Source organism: Salvelinus sp. IW2-2015, unplaced genomic scaffold (genome assembly GCF_002910315.2).
Source record: "Salvelinus sp. IW2-2015 unplaced genomic scaffold, ASM291031v2 Un_scaffold629, whole genome shotgun sequence".
NCBI classification, from domain to species: domain Eukaryota; kingdom Metazoa; phylum Chordata; class Actinopteri; order Salmoniformes; family Salmonidae; genus Salvelinus; species Salvelinus sp. IW2-2015.
The window spans coordinates 449,425-462,293 of NW_019942585.1; the positions used below are offsets into that span (position 1 = coordinate 449,425).

Below are 12,869 nucleotides of genomic sequence, written 5' to 3' on the forward strand. Positions count from 1 at the left end.
CTCAAACATTCTAACAGTCAAAATAAATATATTTCATATATGGTATTGGAAAAATAATAATGTGGCTATTTTTATGAAGGTCATCAGAGTAATCTTGAAAAAGATTTCAAGGAACACAATAGCTTTTTCATTAGTGTGAGCGGACCAAGTAATTTGGTGTCACTCTAAAGCGGAAAGGTGGAATAAACGAGTCAGGAGTAGTTTTTCTTGATTGAACACAGTTCTCTATTGAGAGATTTCTGACAATACCAACACTCCAACACAATCAATGGGAATCTCCCAAGGAACAACATACATTTTCTTCATTAGATGACACAGGAACACAAGACGATTATCTTTAAACTATAACAAAAATCACAGATTTGTCACCGTCTTAATGGTTCTTCGTGGATAGCTCCTCGCTCTCGGTGGCCATCCTCCAGAGATAGTTTATCTTCTTCTTCTCTCCCCTTCGCTGGTTCCCTCCTCTCTCTGCTGGTTCCCTACTCTCTCTGCTGGGTCCCTCCTCCCTCTTGTAGGGAAAAGAGAATATGTTATTAGTACCGTCAGCTGTGCTTAATTGCCTCTGGTCACATTGACTCACAACGGTTGTAAAGCAAGAAACCATCTGGCTATTCTGTTGTTATTGTTTCTCTTACCAGCCATCCACGTGAAGGGAGCATGGTCAGTAACTAATGCAAACCTACGACCCAGTAGGTAGTACCGGAGATAATGGATGGCCCAACAAAATGGCTAGGGCCTCTTTTTCTACGGTAGCATATCTCTGTTCCCGATCGCTGAGCTTCCTACTTATGAAGAGAATAGGCCTCTCTGCTTCGCCTTCACCCTGAGCCAGGACGGCCCCGAGCCCCGTTTCTGAAGCGTCTACCTGCACAATGAACTCTTGTGAGAAGTCTGTAGCATGTAGAACGGGATCAGAACACACTTTTAGCAATTGAAAGGCCTCTTCCGTCTCGTCCTTCCACTCTACCCGGTTTGGCAAGTTTTTCTTGATGAGGTTTGTGAGGGGATTGGCAATGGTTGCATATCCAGGGATGAAACGGCGATAATATCCCGTCATCCCTAAGAAGGCCCAAACATCCCGCTTTGTCCGGGGTCGAGGCCAGTCCTGAATTGCCCTGGTCTTCTCTGCCTGTGGGCGTATTTTCCCATTCCCCACGGTGTACCCCAGGTAATTCCGCTTCGGACAGACCCAGGCAGCATATTTGTCTTTGCAGAGTCTCATACTACCATTGGGTTTGGGGACCAGGACTATGGGACTGGACCACTCACTCGATCACACCCATCCTCAGCATCTCCCTTACCTCGTTCTTAGCGATGACTCGGCGAGCCTCAGGAATCCTGTAAGGCCGGATATGCACCTTCTTGCCGGGTTCAGTGTGGATATGGTGGAACAGGACATCTGTTTGTCCTGGGGATGGAGAGAATACCCGGCCGAAGTTCACAATCAGCTTGTCTAGCTGTCTCGACTGCTCCGGCAGGAGAGTTTGGCCACGGTGCACCTGTGGTAGAGCCTCCTCTTTTCCATGGTACTTCCTCAACAGGTTTATATGATAGAGTTGGACCTTCTTCCTGCTGTCAGGTTGCTTGATGAGGTAATTGACCGGTGAGACCCTTTTCATTACCTCATAGGGCCCCCTCCACTGCGCCAGCAAGCGGTGTTCAGCAGTGGGCACGAGCACCATCACTTTCTCTCCCACGGTGAACTCACGGGGTGTCGCGGATTTATCGCAGGCTCGGCCTTGGGTCCTTTGAGCCTTCTCCACATGCTCTTTTACTATGGGCCACACTGCCGACAGGCGGTCTCTCATGTTCTATTGCGCACCTCTGGTCACATTGACTCACATGCCTGGTTGGGCTACTATCCGTGAGCCCAGCCTGCCCTCTGGTGGTCCTTTCACATGAGTTTATGTTACTGTAGGCTACCTGTTGCAGCATGCTCAAATGCAGAGTTTGATTTTAGATTGAGCTAGTTATTTGGCAATGGTAAGGGTTAGGGCAACGTCAGAATATGCTCTTTCTGATACTATATAGAAATAAAAAATGTCCTGCATCTGCTGAAGGATTTGAAAATGTAACTTTTTGGCTCTCATGGGGGGAAAGAAAATGACATGTCCTTTTAAAACTGCTTATAAGACAAATTATGTTTGTGACATCGAAATTCTTACAACATACATGTGTTAAATAGACTTATTTAGAAAAAGTCAAGGATGGAGGAAAGACTTTGAAAATGGCAGAGATATTTGAATTTTTTTATTCATATTGAGTCAAAATGACTTACTCCGCTCTTCTAGTACTAAAGGTGTACTTCCCGTTAGCGGAGACTGCATTCAGGGTAAATGCGGCATATGTCGACTCAATCGGTTTACGTTTCTAACGTTTCAGCGATACAGACTGAATAGAGCCCTTAGTAGAAAATGATGACTAAACTGTTGATTGCCACCAACTTCCATATTTGGCCTATTCAACTGTTAATATTTGATGTGCAAATTCAGAATAATTACGTTACTATGCTATTATATTCGCTATGATATTCTTATATGTTATGAAGAGTACTAATTAATTATCATGTGATCTTCCAAGACATTGACTCAGCTTTGATCTAACTTTTACTAAACAAGTACCATTGTGACTCTCTGGTGCATTCTGACAGCACTACACCCTGCAGTCCTCTCCACCAAAACGAGCGCACCTAGCCTACTTGTTTGCCTCACAAAAAATGTTATGAAAAAAAAATGTTATGATGGAATGAGAGGCCACATGTGTGGCTGTTTCATAAAAAATCTGGCAATATTTTGCCAAATAAAAATGTCTGTCTGGTCTCAGCAGCAGAAAAGTCATTTTTTAAGCTACTTTTTTAAACGGAGCTGATAAAGCGAAGGAGAAGGGAGAGAGGGGTGCCACTCTAGCAGGCGGGAGAGGGGCCGTACTGTGAGCGAGTGACACAGGGCGCAAGGAGGGAGGGAGAGACGAGAGACAGCAACCAATCAAGCCAACTTGTGCTATAGTAGACCAATAACTGCCATAGCTAGGTTATTTATCATCAAATATAATAACGTAGTACCTGTCTTGACTGCATCAAACCGGGAGTAGCTGGTTAAGCATCATAGCTAACGTTAGCTAGCTAGGCTAATTGAGGCTGCAGTGCATGCACTTTCTCATCCTGCAGTTACAAACAACAACATCTCCATTCAGAATACTAAGTAGCAGCCTACCTGTTGGCTCTTTGTTGTTGTAGCCTATCCTTTAACTTTTAATTCCGTCCTTTTAATTCCATAGATTATATAGCTCCTAACTTCTGCTACACACGGAGGCTCTATGACTGTAACCTATTGCAGAGTCTTTGAAGAGTTTAAGGAGGCTTTTTCAGTTGTCACAGTTCCAGAGGAATTGCTGTCTCAGTTGCATGAATACTGCATTCACCCTGTAGTGTTAGACTTCCTGATGCAACTTGCTCCTGTTACAGTAGCATATAGATCCTCTTCAAGGCCCGGGTTTCCTGTCAAAATAGGCAGCTTGACAGTGTTTGAACCCCTGCAAGAGGAAATGATTGTGTATCTGAAAGCAATTGATGAWGGTGTTGATCACTATGAAGTATGTGGTTGCTTTACAGACAAAGAGGGAAGGGTTTTGGTTGAGTTTAAACATGTGATGATTAAATATCTTGGGAGCCGTTCTCCTGTCGTTGAAGAATACTTCTTCCACAATGACTTATGTATAGTCTCTGAGGACAACGGGTCTTCTCGGATGGAAGGTCTTGGTCTTTTTTGACCAGGTAGGAGTATCAAAATCCATGCAGCAAGCCATGCAGCAACACTTGAGCTCAAAGTCTAGATGCCTTACATATGCTAAGGAAGTCTTGAGCCATGGATTTCCTACACTCTTGGCAAACTTTATTACCTCAAGCAAAACTTTGAGGAAGTCTTGTTTGAGTGGGGTCAGGAAGGCCATAATGGAAACTGCTGTGATACATCCCGTCAAATAGTTCTGGAACTGAAGGTAATGAATTTTCCCAAACTCCATCAGAGTAATAACCTACTGATCAGCAGAGAACACGGTGGACTGTATCAGCCTAGGCTTTGATTGACATCAGCTCTGTCTCTACAGAGGACATTAGAGCTCTGTCAAAATCAAATCAAATGACATTATATTTGTCACATGCGCCAAATACAACATTTTTAGAACTTACCATGAAATGCTTACTTACAAGCCCTTAACCAACAATGCAGTTCAAGAAAAAGAGTTAAGAAAATATTTACTAAATTAACTAAAGTAAAACATTTAATAATAAGTAAGACAATAAAATAACAGTCCCCAGCAGCATACCACCCTGCATACCACTGCTGGCTTGCTTCTGAAGCTAAGCAGGGTTGGTTCTGGTCAGGCCCTGGATGGGAGACCAGATGCTGCTGGAAGTGGTGTTGGAGGCCAGTAGGAGGCACTCTTTCATCTGGTCTAAACAAAGATCCCAATGCCCCAGGGCAGTGATTGGGGACACTGCTCTGTGTAGGGTGCTGTCTTTCGGATGGGACGTTAAATGGGTGTCCTGACTCTCTGAGGTCATTAAAGATCCCATGGCACTTATCGTAAGAGTAGGGGTGTTAACCCCGGTGTCCTGGCTAAATTCCCAATCTGGCCCTCAACCATCACGGTCACCTAATAATCCCCAGTTTACAATTGGCTCATTCATCTCCCTCCTCTCCCCTGTAACTATTCCCCAGGTCGTTGCTGCAAATGAGAATGTGTTCTCAGTCAACTTACCTGGTAAAATAACGGATAAATAAAAAAATATACTGAGTCTACGCGCAGGGGTACAGGTAAGTCAAGGGAATTTGTACATGTACTGTAGGTATGTGTAAAGTGACTATGCATAGATAATGAGGTGTTCGACATAAGGACAATTCAGTGTATGCCGTTCTATTCTGTTTTTTTTTAAATAGACTACATTTTCTTTATAGCTTGTTTCTTTAGACCTGTCTAAAATAAATAATTAATTTGTTATGAAGGTGTATGCTATGGCTTTATTAGACCTTTTAAAAGGTAGATGTTCCAAAGGTCTGCATGCGCAGTTAATTAACGTGAGAACGACAGTTATTTGCTTGACAATCACCATCGGACAAAATGGTGTGACCGCCACAGCCCTAGTGTTCACTCAGTGCCTTTAGGCCACACATTTATTGGGCATTTGGACAGGAGATCATTTTCTCTAGAGATCTCTACATTTCAGAAAATGTAATCCGGTTGCATTAACTTCCTGTCTGTTGAGGAATCTGAGTCGTACTTCAGCTCAAAGACCCTGTCTGTTGAGGAATCTTGAGTCGTACTTCAGCAAAAATACCTTGTCTGTTGAGGAATCTTGAGTCGTACTTCAGCTCAAAGACTCTGCCTGTGGGGGAATCTGAGTCGTACTTCAGCTCAAAGACCCTGTCTGTTGAGGCACTGGGTTAAGGTGATTCCAAAGGCACACTGTCCAACATTCAGTTGCTGCCTAAACCAACCCAGCTTTTCCAGAAGAAGTCTGTGTACATTGTCACAGGTGGTCTCTCTGGGCTGGGGTTTGAAACAGTGAAGTTCCTTTCGAAGAAAGGTGGAGAGTACATCGTCATACTCTCCAGAAGTAGCCCCACACCAGACATACAGCAGGAGATAGTCATTCTGGAAAGACAATGGAGTGCCCGTATTGTATGGATGGAAGGTGATGTCTCTGTTTCTGAGCATGTGCTCAAAGTGATTGGTCTCATTGGTCAGAAGTTTCCCTCTTGTCCAATCAAAGGGGTGTTTCACAGTGCAGTCGTCCTGCATGACGGGTTGATTGAAAACCTTGACAAATCCCACTTTGAGAAAGTCCTAAAGCCCAAGGTGAATGGAGCTCTGAATCTGCACCACGCCACAAAACACTGTTAGACTACTTTGCGTGCTGCTACTCCTCTATTGCCTCACGAACATAAATGATCATATTTGACCTAATGGTGGCACTCTAAACATGCACAAATTCCCATAGGAACACAGKCATTTTTTWAAAAGCACAGGGGCTTGTGCAGGAGTGATATACATATGCTTATGTATATACACAAACTTATAACTTTGTTTTTTTAAAGCTGAAGTCGTAACCTTTCCACTGATGTATTCAGATCTCATGTCTGATTCCCAGTTRGTCCACTAGATTGCAGTAGAATATCACATGACATCACTTGGCCACTTGAAACCATAGGCTTCTGGTACGTCACTGTGCTAAAATGGCTGAAAATACTTTCTGACGTCTAAAATTTACCCAGGGCTTTCTGTTTCTGACATGTAATTTTTAAAATTTTTAATACCACACAGTTACGCAAGGAAACGTCAAACTTGTTTTCCCATTCATTTTTCCCATTGGAAACAAGTGAGACAGATCAACGACACATATGGAGGATTCAAGGTAATGTCATATTAAAATGTGGATGGAAAAAMAAATGCATTGCGTTACGATCAAATCAAATCACATTTTGTATTATGTCACATGCTTTGTAAACAACAGTTTTAGACTAACAGTAAAATGATTACTTARGGGTCCTTTTTTAAAGATAAAAAAAWAAAATWATAACAGGAATAGCGACACGAGGAATAAATATACAGTAAAAAATGAATAACAATAACGAGTAAAAATAACATGGCTATATACAGGAAGTACAAGTACAGAGTTGATGTGCAGGGGTACAAGGTAAATGTATTGTACATATAAACTCAGCAAAAAAAGAAACGTCCTTTTTTCAGGACCCTGTCTTTCAAAGATAATTCGTAAAAATCCAAATGATTTCACAGATCTTCATTGTAAAGGGTTTAAACACTGTTTCCCATGCTTGTTCAATGAACCATAAACTATTCATGAACATGCACCTGTGGAACGGTCGTTAAGACACTAACAGCTTACAGATGGTAGGCAATTAAGGTCACAGTTATGAAAACTTAGGACACTAAAGAGGCCTTTCTACTGACTCTGGAAAACACCAAAAGAAAGATGCCCAGGGTCCCTGCTCATTAGCGTGAACATGCCTTAGGCATGCTGCAAGAGGCATGAGGACTGCAAATGTGGCCAGGGCAATAAATTGCAATGTCCGTACTGTGAGACGCCTAAGACAAAGCTACAGGGAGACAGGACTGGCAGCTGATCGTCTCGCAGTGGCAGACCACGTGTAACAACACCTGCACAGGATCGGTACATCCGAACATCACACCTGTGGGACAGGTACAGGATGGCAACAACAACTGCCTGAGTTACACCAGGAAGCGCACATCCCTCCATCAGTTTCAGACTGTCTGCAATAGGCGGAGAAAGGCTGGACTGAGGACTTGTAGGCCTGTTGTAAGGCAGGTCCTCACCAGACATTCCAGCAACAAAAAAGTGCTTTTCACTGACTGGCAAAAAGTGCTTTTCACTGATGAGTTGTGGTTTTGTCTCACCAGAGGTGATAGTCGGATTTGTGTTTATCGTCGAGGCCTGTACTCTGGAGCGGGATCGATTTGGAGGTGGAGGTTCTGTCATGGTCTGGGGCGGTGTGTCACAGCATCATTGGACTGAGCTTGTTGTCATTGCAGGCAATATCAACGCGTGCGTTACAGGAAAGACATCCTCCTCCCTAATGTGGTACCCTTCCTGCAGGCTCATCTGACATGACCCTCAAGCAGGACAATGCCACCAGCCATACTGCTCGTTCTGTGCGTGATTTCCTGCAAGACAGGAATGTCAGTGTTCTGGCATGGCCAGCGAAGAGCCCGGATCTCAATCCCATTGAGCACGTCTGGAACCTGTTGGATCGGAGGGTGAGGGCTAGGGCCATTCCACCCAGAAATGTCCGGGAACTTGCAGGTGCCTTGGTGGTAGAGTGGGGTAAACATCTCACAGCAAGAACTGGCAAATCTGGTGCAGTCCATGAGGAGGAGATGCACTGCTAACTTAATGCAGCTGGTGGCCACACCAGATACTGACTGCTACTTTTTATTTTGACCCCCCTTTGTTCAGGGACACATTATTCCATTTCTGTTAATTCCATTTATTTATATTTTTTTTATTTCACCTTTATTTAACCAGTTAGTCCAGTTGAGAACAAGTTCGCATTTACAACTGCGACCTGGTCAAGATAATGCAAAGCAGTGCGACAAAACAACAACACAGAGTTACACATAAACAAACATACAGTCAATAACACAAATAAAACAAAATGTCTGTGGACATGTCTGTGTAACTTGTTCAGTTTATGTCTCTGTTGTTGAATCTTGTTATGTTCATACATGTTAAGTTTGCTGAAAATTAACGCAGTTGACAGTGAGAGGACGTTTCTTTTTTTGCTGAGATTAGGTAGGGATAAAGTTACTTGGCGACAGGATCGATTATGAAAAGTAGCAAGAAGCGTGCGTTGCTTTTCATTGTTGATAGACAATTATTGTTTTCACCTCTTGCAATCATTTTTCAGTTATGTATGGAATGTGTAGGGTTCAGAATTTGTTGTTGGCATTTCATGCCTACATTTTCTAATATGGCAATTAAAATATAATTAAAGTAGTTGGCCAATATCAGTGGTTTTTGTGATAGATGAAGCCATTCTGATTCCAAAATGAATGATGGAGCAGAGATTACCTTTTTGGGCCCATAAATATTTAATTTAAAACTTGCTCCAAAGCTTTTTCTGGACATTCTTTATATCATTTATTCTTTGTGTTCATTGTACAGTTTCTTCTTCTTTTTTTGTTAAGTTTTTAGACACTTGATTTCTCAATTACAGTACGTTTGCCAATCAGCTGTGCAGCCAGACTTATTTGCCATTCCTTTTGCCTCATCCCCCTCAACCATAATATGGTGTTTGTAGAGTAGTCTCTGCTCAGATAGTCCCATGAGTGCCGACTGGGGATAGTGGTGTTTGGAAGTTGTGGTCTTTTCTCGATGTGTGAATGGATACGTGTAGCAATGGTGGTTATGGCCATCGGATGAGGCACACTGAAACTAGTCTCAGCAAATTTTTTGTTCTCAGAAGCTGTGTAGAGTGACCTCATTGTAGCGCCGCTGTGATACGCCTTAGAAGCGTGTCCTTCAATTATTCTAGGCACCAGCAGAACGAGTCAGATCTTGATCTTCTCTCTAAACGTTAGGCTCGGTTTCCAGCTTCCATTTAAGATGTTTAATCACAATAGCCCACCAAACCGTCATCTGTCCCCTTCGCCACCACGTGGATATCATACATTTTTTGGCTCCAGGCCATTTGCGAACTTTTGGTTTTCCTCATCCTAGGTAAGAGATGGGATAAGGACTTAAACAAAAAGGGTGGATAGTGGATGGAGTACTACGCACCTCACTCCGCTTGAGATATTTGGATTACTTGGACTCAATTATCGTTGCCGAGAAGCTTGCGGTGCAGGATGGTACGATTAATAGATGTGAACTTTAATACGGACTGGTAGGCTTTCATTTGTGCTTACTTCTCTGTTTGGCTATGTCATTAGTTACTAAGCCTGCTTGTTGAATGGTTTGAGCTCGATATAAGCTGAACTAAGATATGCTAAGCACTGGGATTGGATATTTTAGACGCTTTTTCTGTGAGTGGGCAGCTTGATGGAAACAGCTCACTGTTCAACATGATAGAGATTTATCCAAGAAAGTAAAATATACACTCTGAACATTGATTTATGAGTCCTGACATACATTATCAAGCATTTCACACATATTATCCAGATACTGACCTGTTAGGCAGACTTTGGCGTTATAGCATCTTTCCACAAGAATGGGCTTGTACAGGGTTGAGGCAACAAGGTCGCTAAAGAATACATGAGAATGTTAGTTTTGTATGTATCTTACAATACATGGGGCACTTTCTTAAGAATATGAAAAGATGCGTATCTTAATGTGCAGACCCTTTTGACTTTACTCGGTACATCACTATTGTATTGCTGATTTACAGCTATTTACAAGGCCTTTATTTTGTCCTAAACACCTAACTCGGACCATTGAGAGTAATTTCCTAGTTAATATTTACTTAGCCCTGACTCGATGTCGAAAATCTACACCCATATATCGTTATGTTAGCTAAATTATCCTGCCACTATGAATCATGCATCAACGCGTTATTAGTGTCTAAGGCTAGTGAGATTTTACAGCATGAATGGTACACGCTCCACGTAGGTAGCCTTAAACCTTTGGTTCACTAGAGCATAATCTATGGTCACAGTCGATATGTGGTAGCATAACCTATGGTCACCGTTGTATGTAGATCTGTTTCTAGCATAGTTAATTAACTTAATATGGTACAGCAAGTCTCTTAGGTATGTAGCGCTTACAATCATGCTTTAATATGTGTGCGACTCAGTAAGTTTAGTGTCGACCATTTTTCTGGAGAGCTTTAATGTTTATGTTATTTCTACCTGTAGTAGCTCATAAGGAGCGCTTTCTTATCAAGATGGTTGCACGGTAGTAGACCATTTGACCAGTAGATAACCTATGGTCACCAGAGTAGCCTAACCTATGTCACCTTTAGTAGCAATAACCTTATGTCACCGTTAATTATAGATTTTATTTTTTAGACTGAGGGCGTGCCACACAGTGGAGTTTGCACCTTACTTAGTGGTGACAACAAAATAATAATCAACTACTCGGGATGATGAACCACTAGTTTCTCATCAGTGCTTAACATTATAACTTCCAGGTTTCATAGGTGCATGAGTACTGTCATCGAGTACATAACGCTGTAAGCGGTAGTATGTCGAACCGCATTGGCTGTTCAGTGCGAAGTTCAGGGAAGGATATAAGATATGGCATGCCGTTATAACCTATGGTTAATCCCGTACATATGGACAAGCCATACAGAGGGCTCCTAAGCTGGAAATGGTTGCACTAACCGATAGTTAGTCCATTCTAACCTCATGCGACTCACAGCACACTAATTGGTAGGAGGATTAAAGCTACTGAAAGCCATGGCTATGGGCAGTTTCAAACTAAGTAACCTGTTAGTACGTCAACGCATACACATTTCCTAAATGCATGGTCAGCCGGGACGCGTTGTCGCGCCAGTAAGCCCCTCAAATATGATGTGCACGCGTTATGGGACTCAGGTCATATGCTAGGGCATCACATAGCCTTAGGTCCCGTAGAGCATTAACCTATAGTTGGTCACTAGACGCGTCGTATCTGTCCAAAAGGTGTCAAAGTGTTAAGCTCTAGTAAAAGTTATGCTTCAACAGAGCAAACTGGTGTTCAAGCGCGCTAGTTGCCTCACTCTGCCTAGGGGAGATGCAGGAGAAGTGAGAGACAGGATCCATCTGTAGGCGTCCACAAACAGTTTGCCCAGGAGCGAATTAGCTCTAAGGCCTAAGTGAGGCTACTACCTCATTAGTGTATATGTCCATATCAGTAACGTAGACTGGATGGCGATATTCCATACACGTTTTAGGTTTACGAGAAGATCCACATTTTTCAAATAATACAACTCGATATCTAATCAGAAAACCACAGACCTTCGCTCTGCCACAGAATATAACTCCTTTGTAAAATCAAACATATAGATACTTGAGCATAAGTACATACGTAAGATCTCTAGACAACTCTGGACAGTAAATTCGTGCAATCGACAATCACGAAATTCATATTATTATAACGGAGACTCTGCCATAGAGTCTTAGTCCTACTGATTGTCAAGTTTAGCCGGACAGGATAAATACCATATTCTCAGACGCTCATTATCGAAGGAGAAGTAGGTCTTAACCACAACAACACCCAAACAGTCATGAGGACACCACGCCGTGGATCTCTTTTAAAAAATCATGACTCTTAAATTAGAGGAGAGATAGCGGTCATAATAACACAGCTCCTTAGGTATTTACTACAATTAGGAGAGCCATTACCAGGCAACCACAACCAACATAGAAACAGATAACAGGTATCCACCAGTGGTCTCCATCGTACAAGAGAAAACGATCGGAAATCCCTGACCTAGAGAAGCAAACACGTACAGAAGCAAGAAACATTTAGCATATAAACAGGGTCTGAGTGACTCCGGTTACAGAAACCCCCCCCTCAACGGTGTAGCGAAACGACCGCCAGACGTGTCAGTTAGCTCAGGGCACGAAGTTACACGTGATTGAGGGGAGGGTCGCTGTTAGGCTGAGTAAACACAAGCCACGAAGTAGGTATGGGGGCGAGTTGACCACTGTTGATGTACTGGCTAAACAACCACGTCGATGGTGGCTCCAGGTCTTGAAGCTGCGGATGTGGATTGTCCCACCACACCATAGTTCACTCCTACTGCCGGTTCTCTAAATCTACCACGCACATAAGGAGTGGGGATGTTTGACTCCTGATACTGTGTGGACCATACCCCATACAAGCACTTAAACAAGTCCCGTGGAGTGGAATTGTTGAGCCAGCACCGGTGTAGAGGGAAGGTGGAGGCTAAAGCACCAACGCGAGAACACAGGCCACTTAGGGTCTCGGGGAGGATCGCGGGGATAAAGGTGGGCAAGCCTGAACCGGTGACAAGGGCAGCCCGGGACAAGGGGCAGCACCGGGACAAGGGGCAGTACACCGAGGAACTCCAGGGCGCTTAGTAGTGGGATGTTGAGGGCAGCACCGGGACAAGCAGGCTGATGTCAACCGCGTGGGACCAAGGTGGCCTAAACGCAAACCGGCGAACAACTAGAGGGGGGCTCAGCCAGCCAGGTGTTACGATCGGTACGGTCGGGCTTAAACAACACCTAAAGCAACGGAGTGACATGGAGACGGCAGGGTCCCGGCATTGAGTTAACATCTGGCAGACTGCACTCTGGCTGCATAGAAGGGACAACTCGGCATGCAGCTATATGTCACTGGCGTGGGCTAGTGTTGGACGTCTGGTGCTAGACTCGACTATAAA

At 43.4% G+C, this 12,869-nt stretch overlaps 1 pseudogene; it reads left to right on the plus strand.

Moving 5' to 3' along the window:
• Positions 1–12,869, plus strand: part of LOC112068633 (retinol dehydrogenase 12-like) — a 67,790-nt pseudogene that overhangs the window by 38,119 nt on the left and 16,802 nt on the right.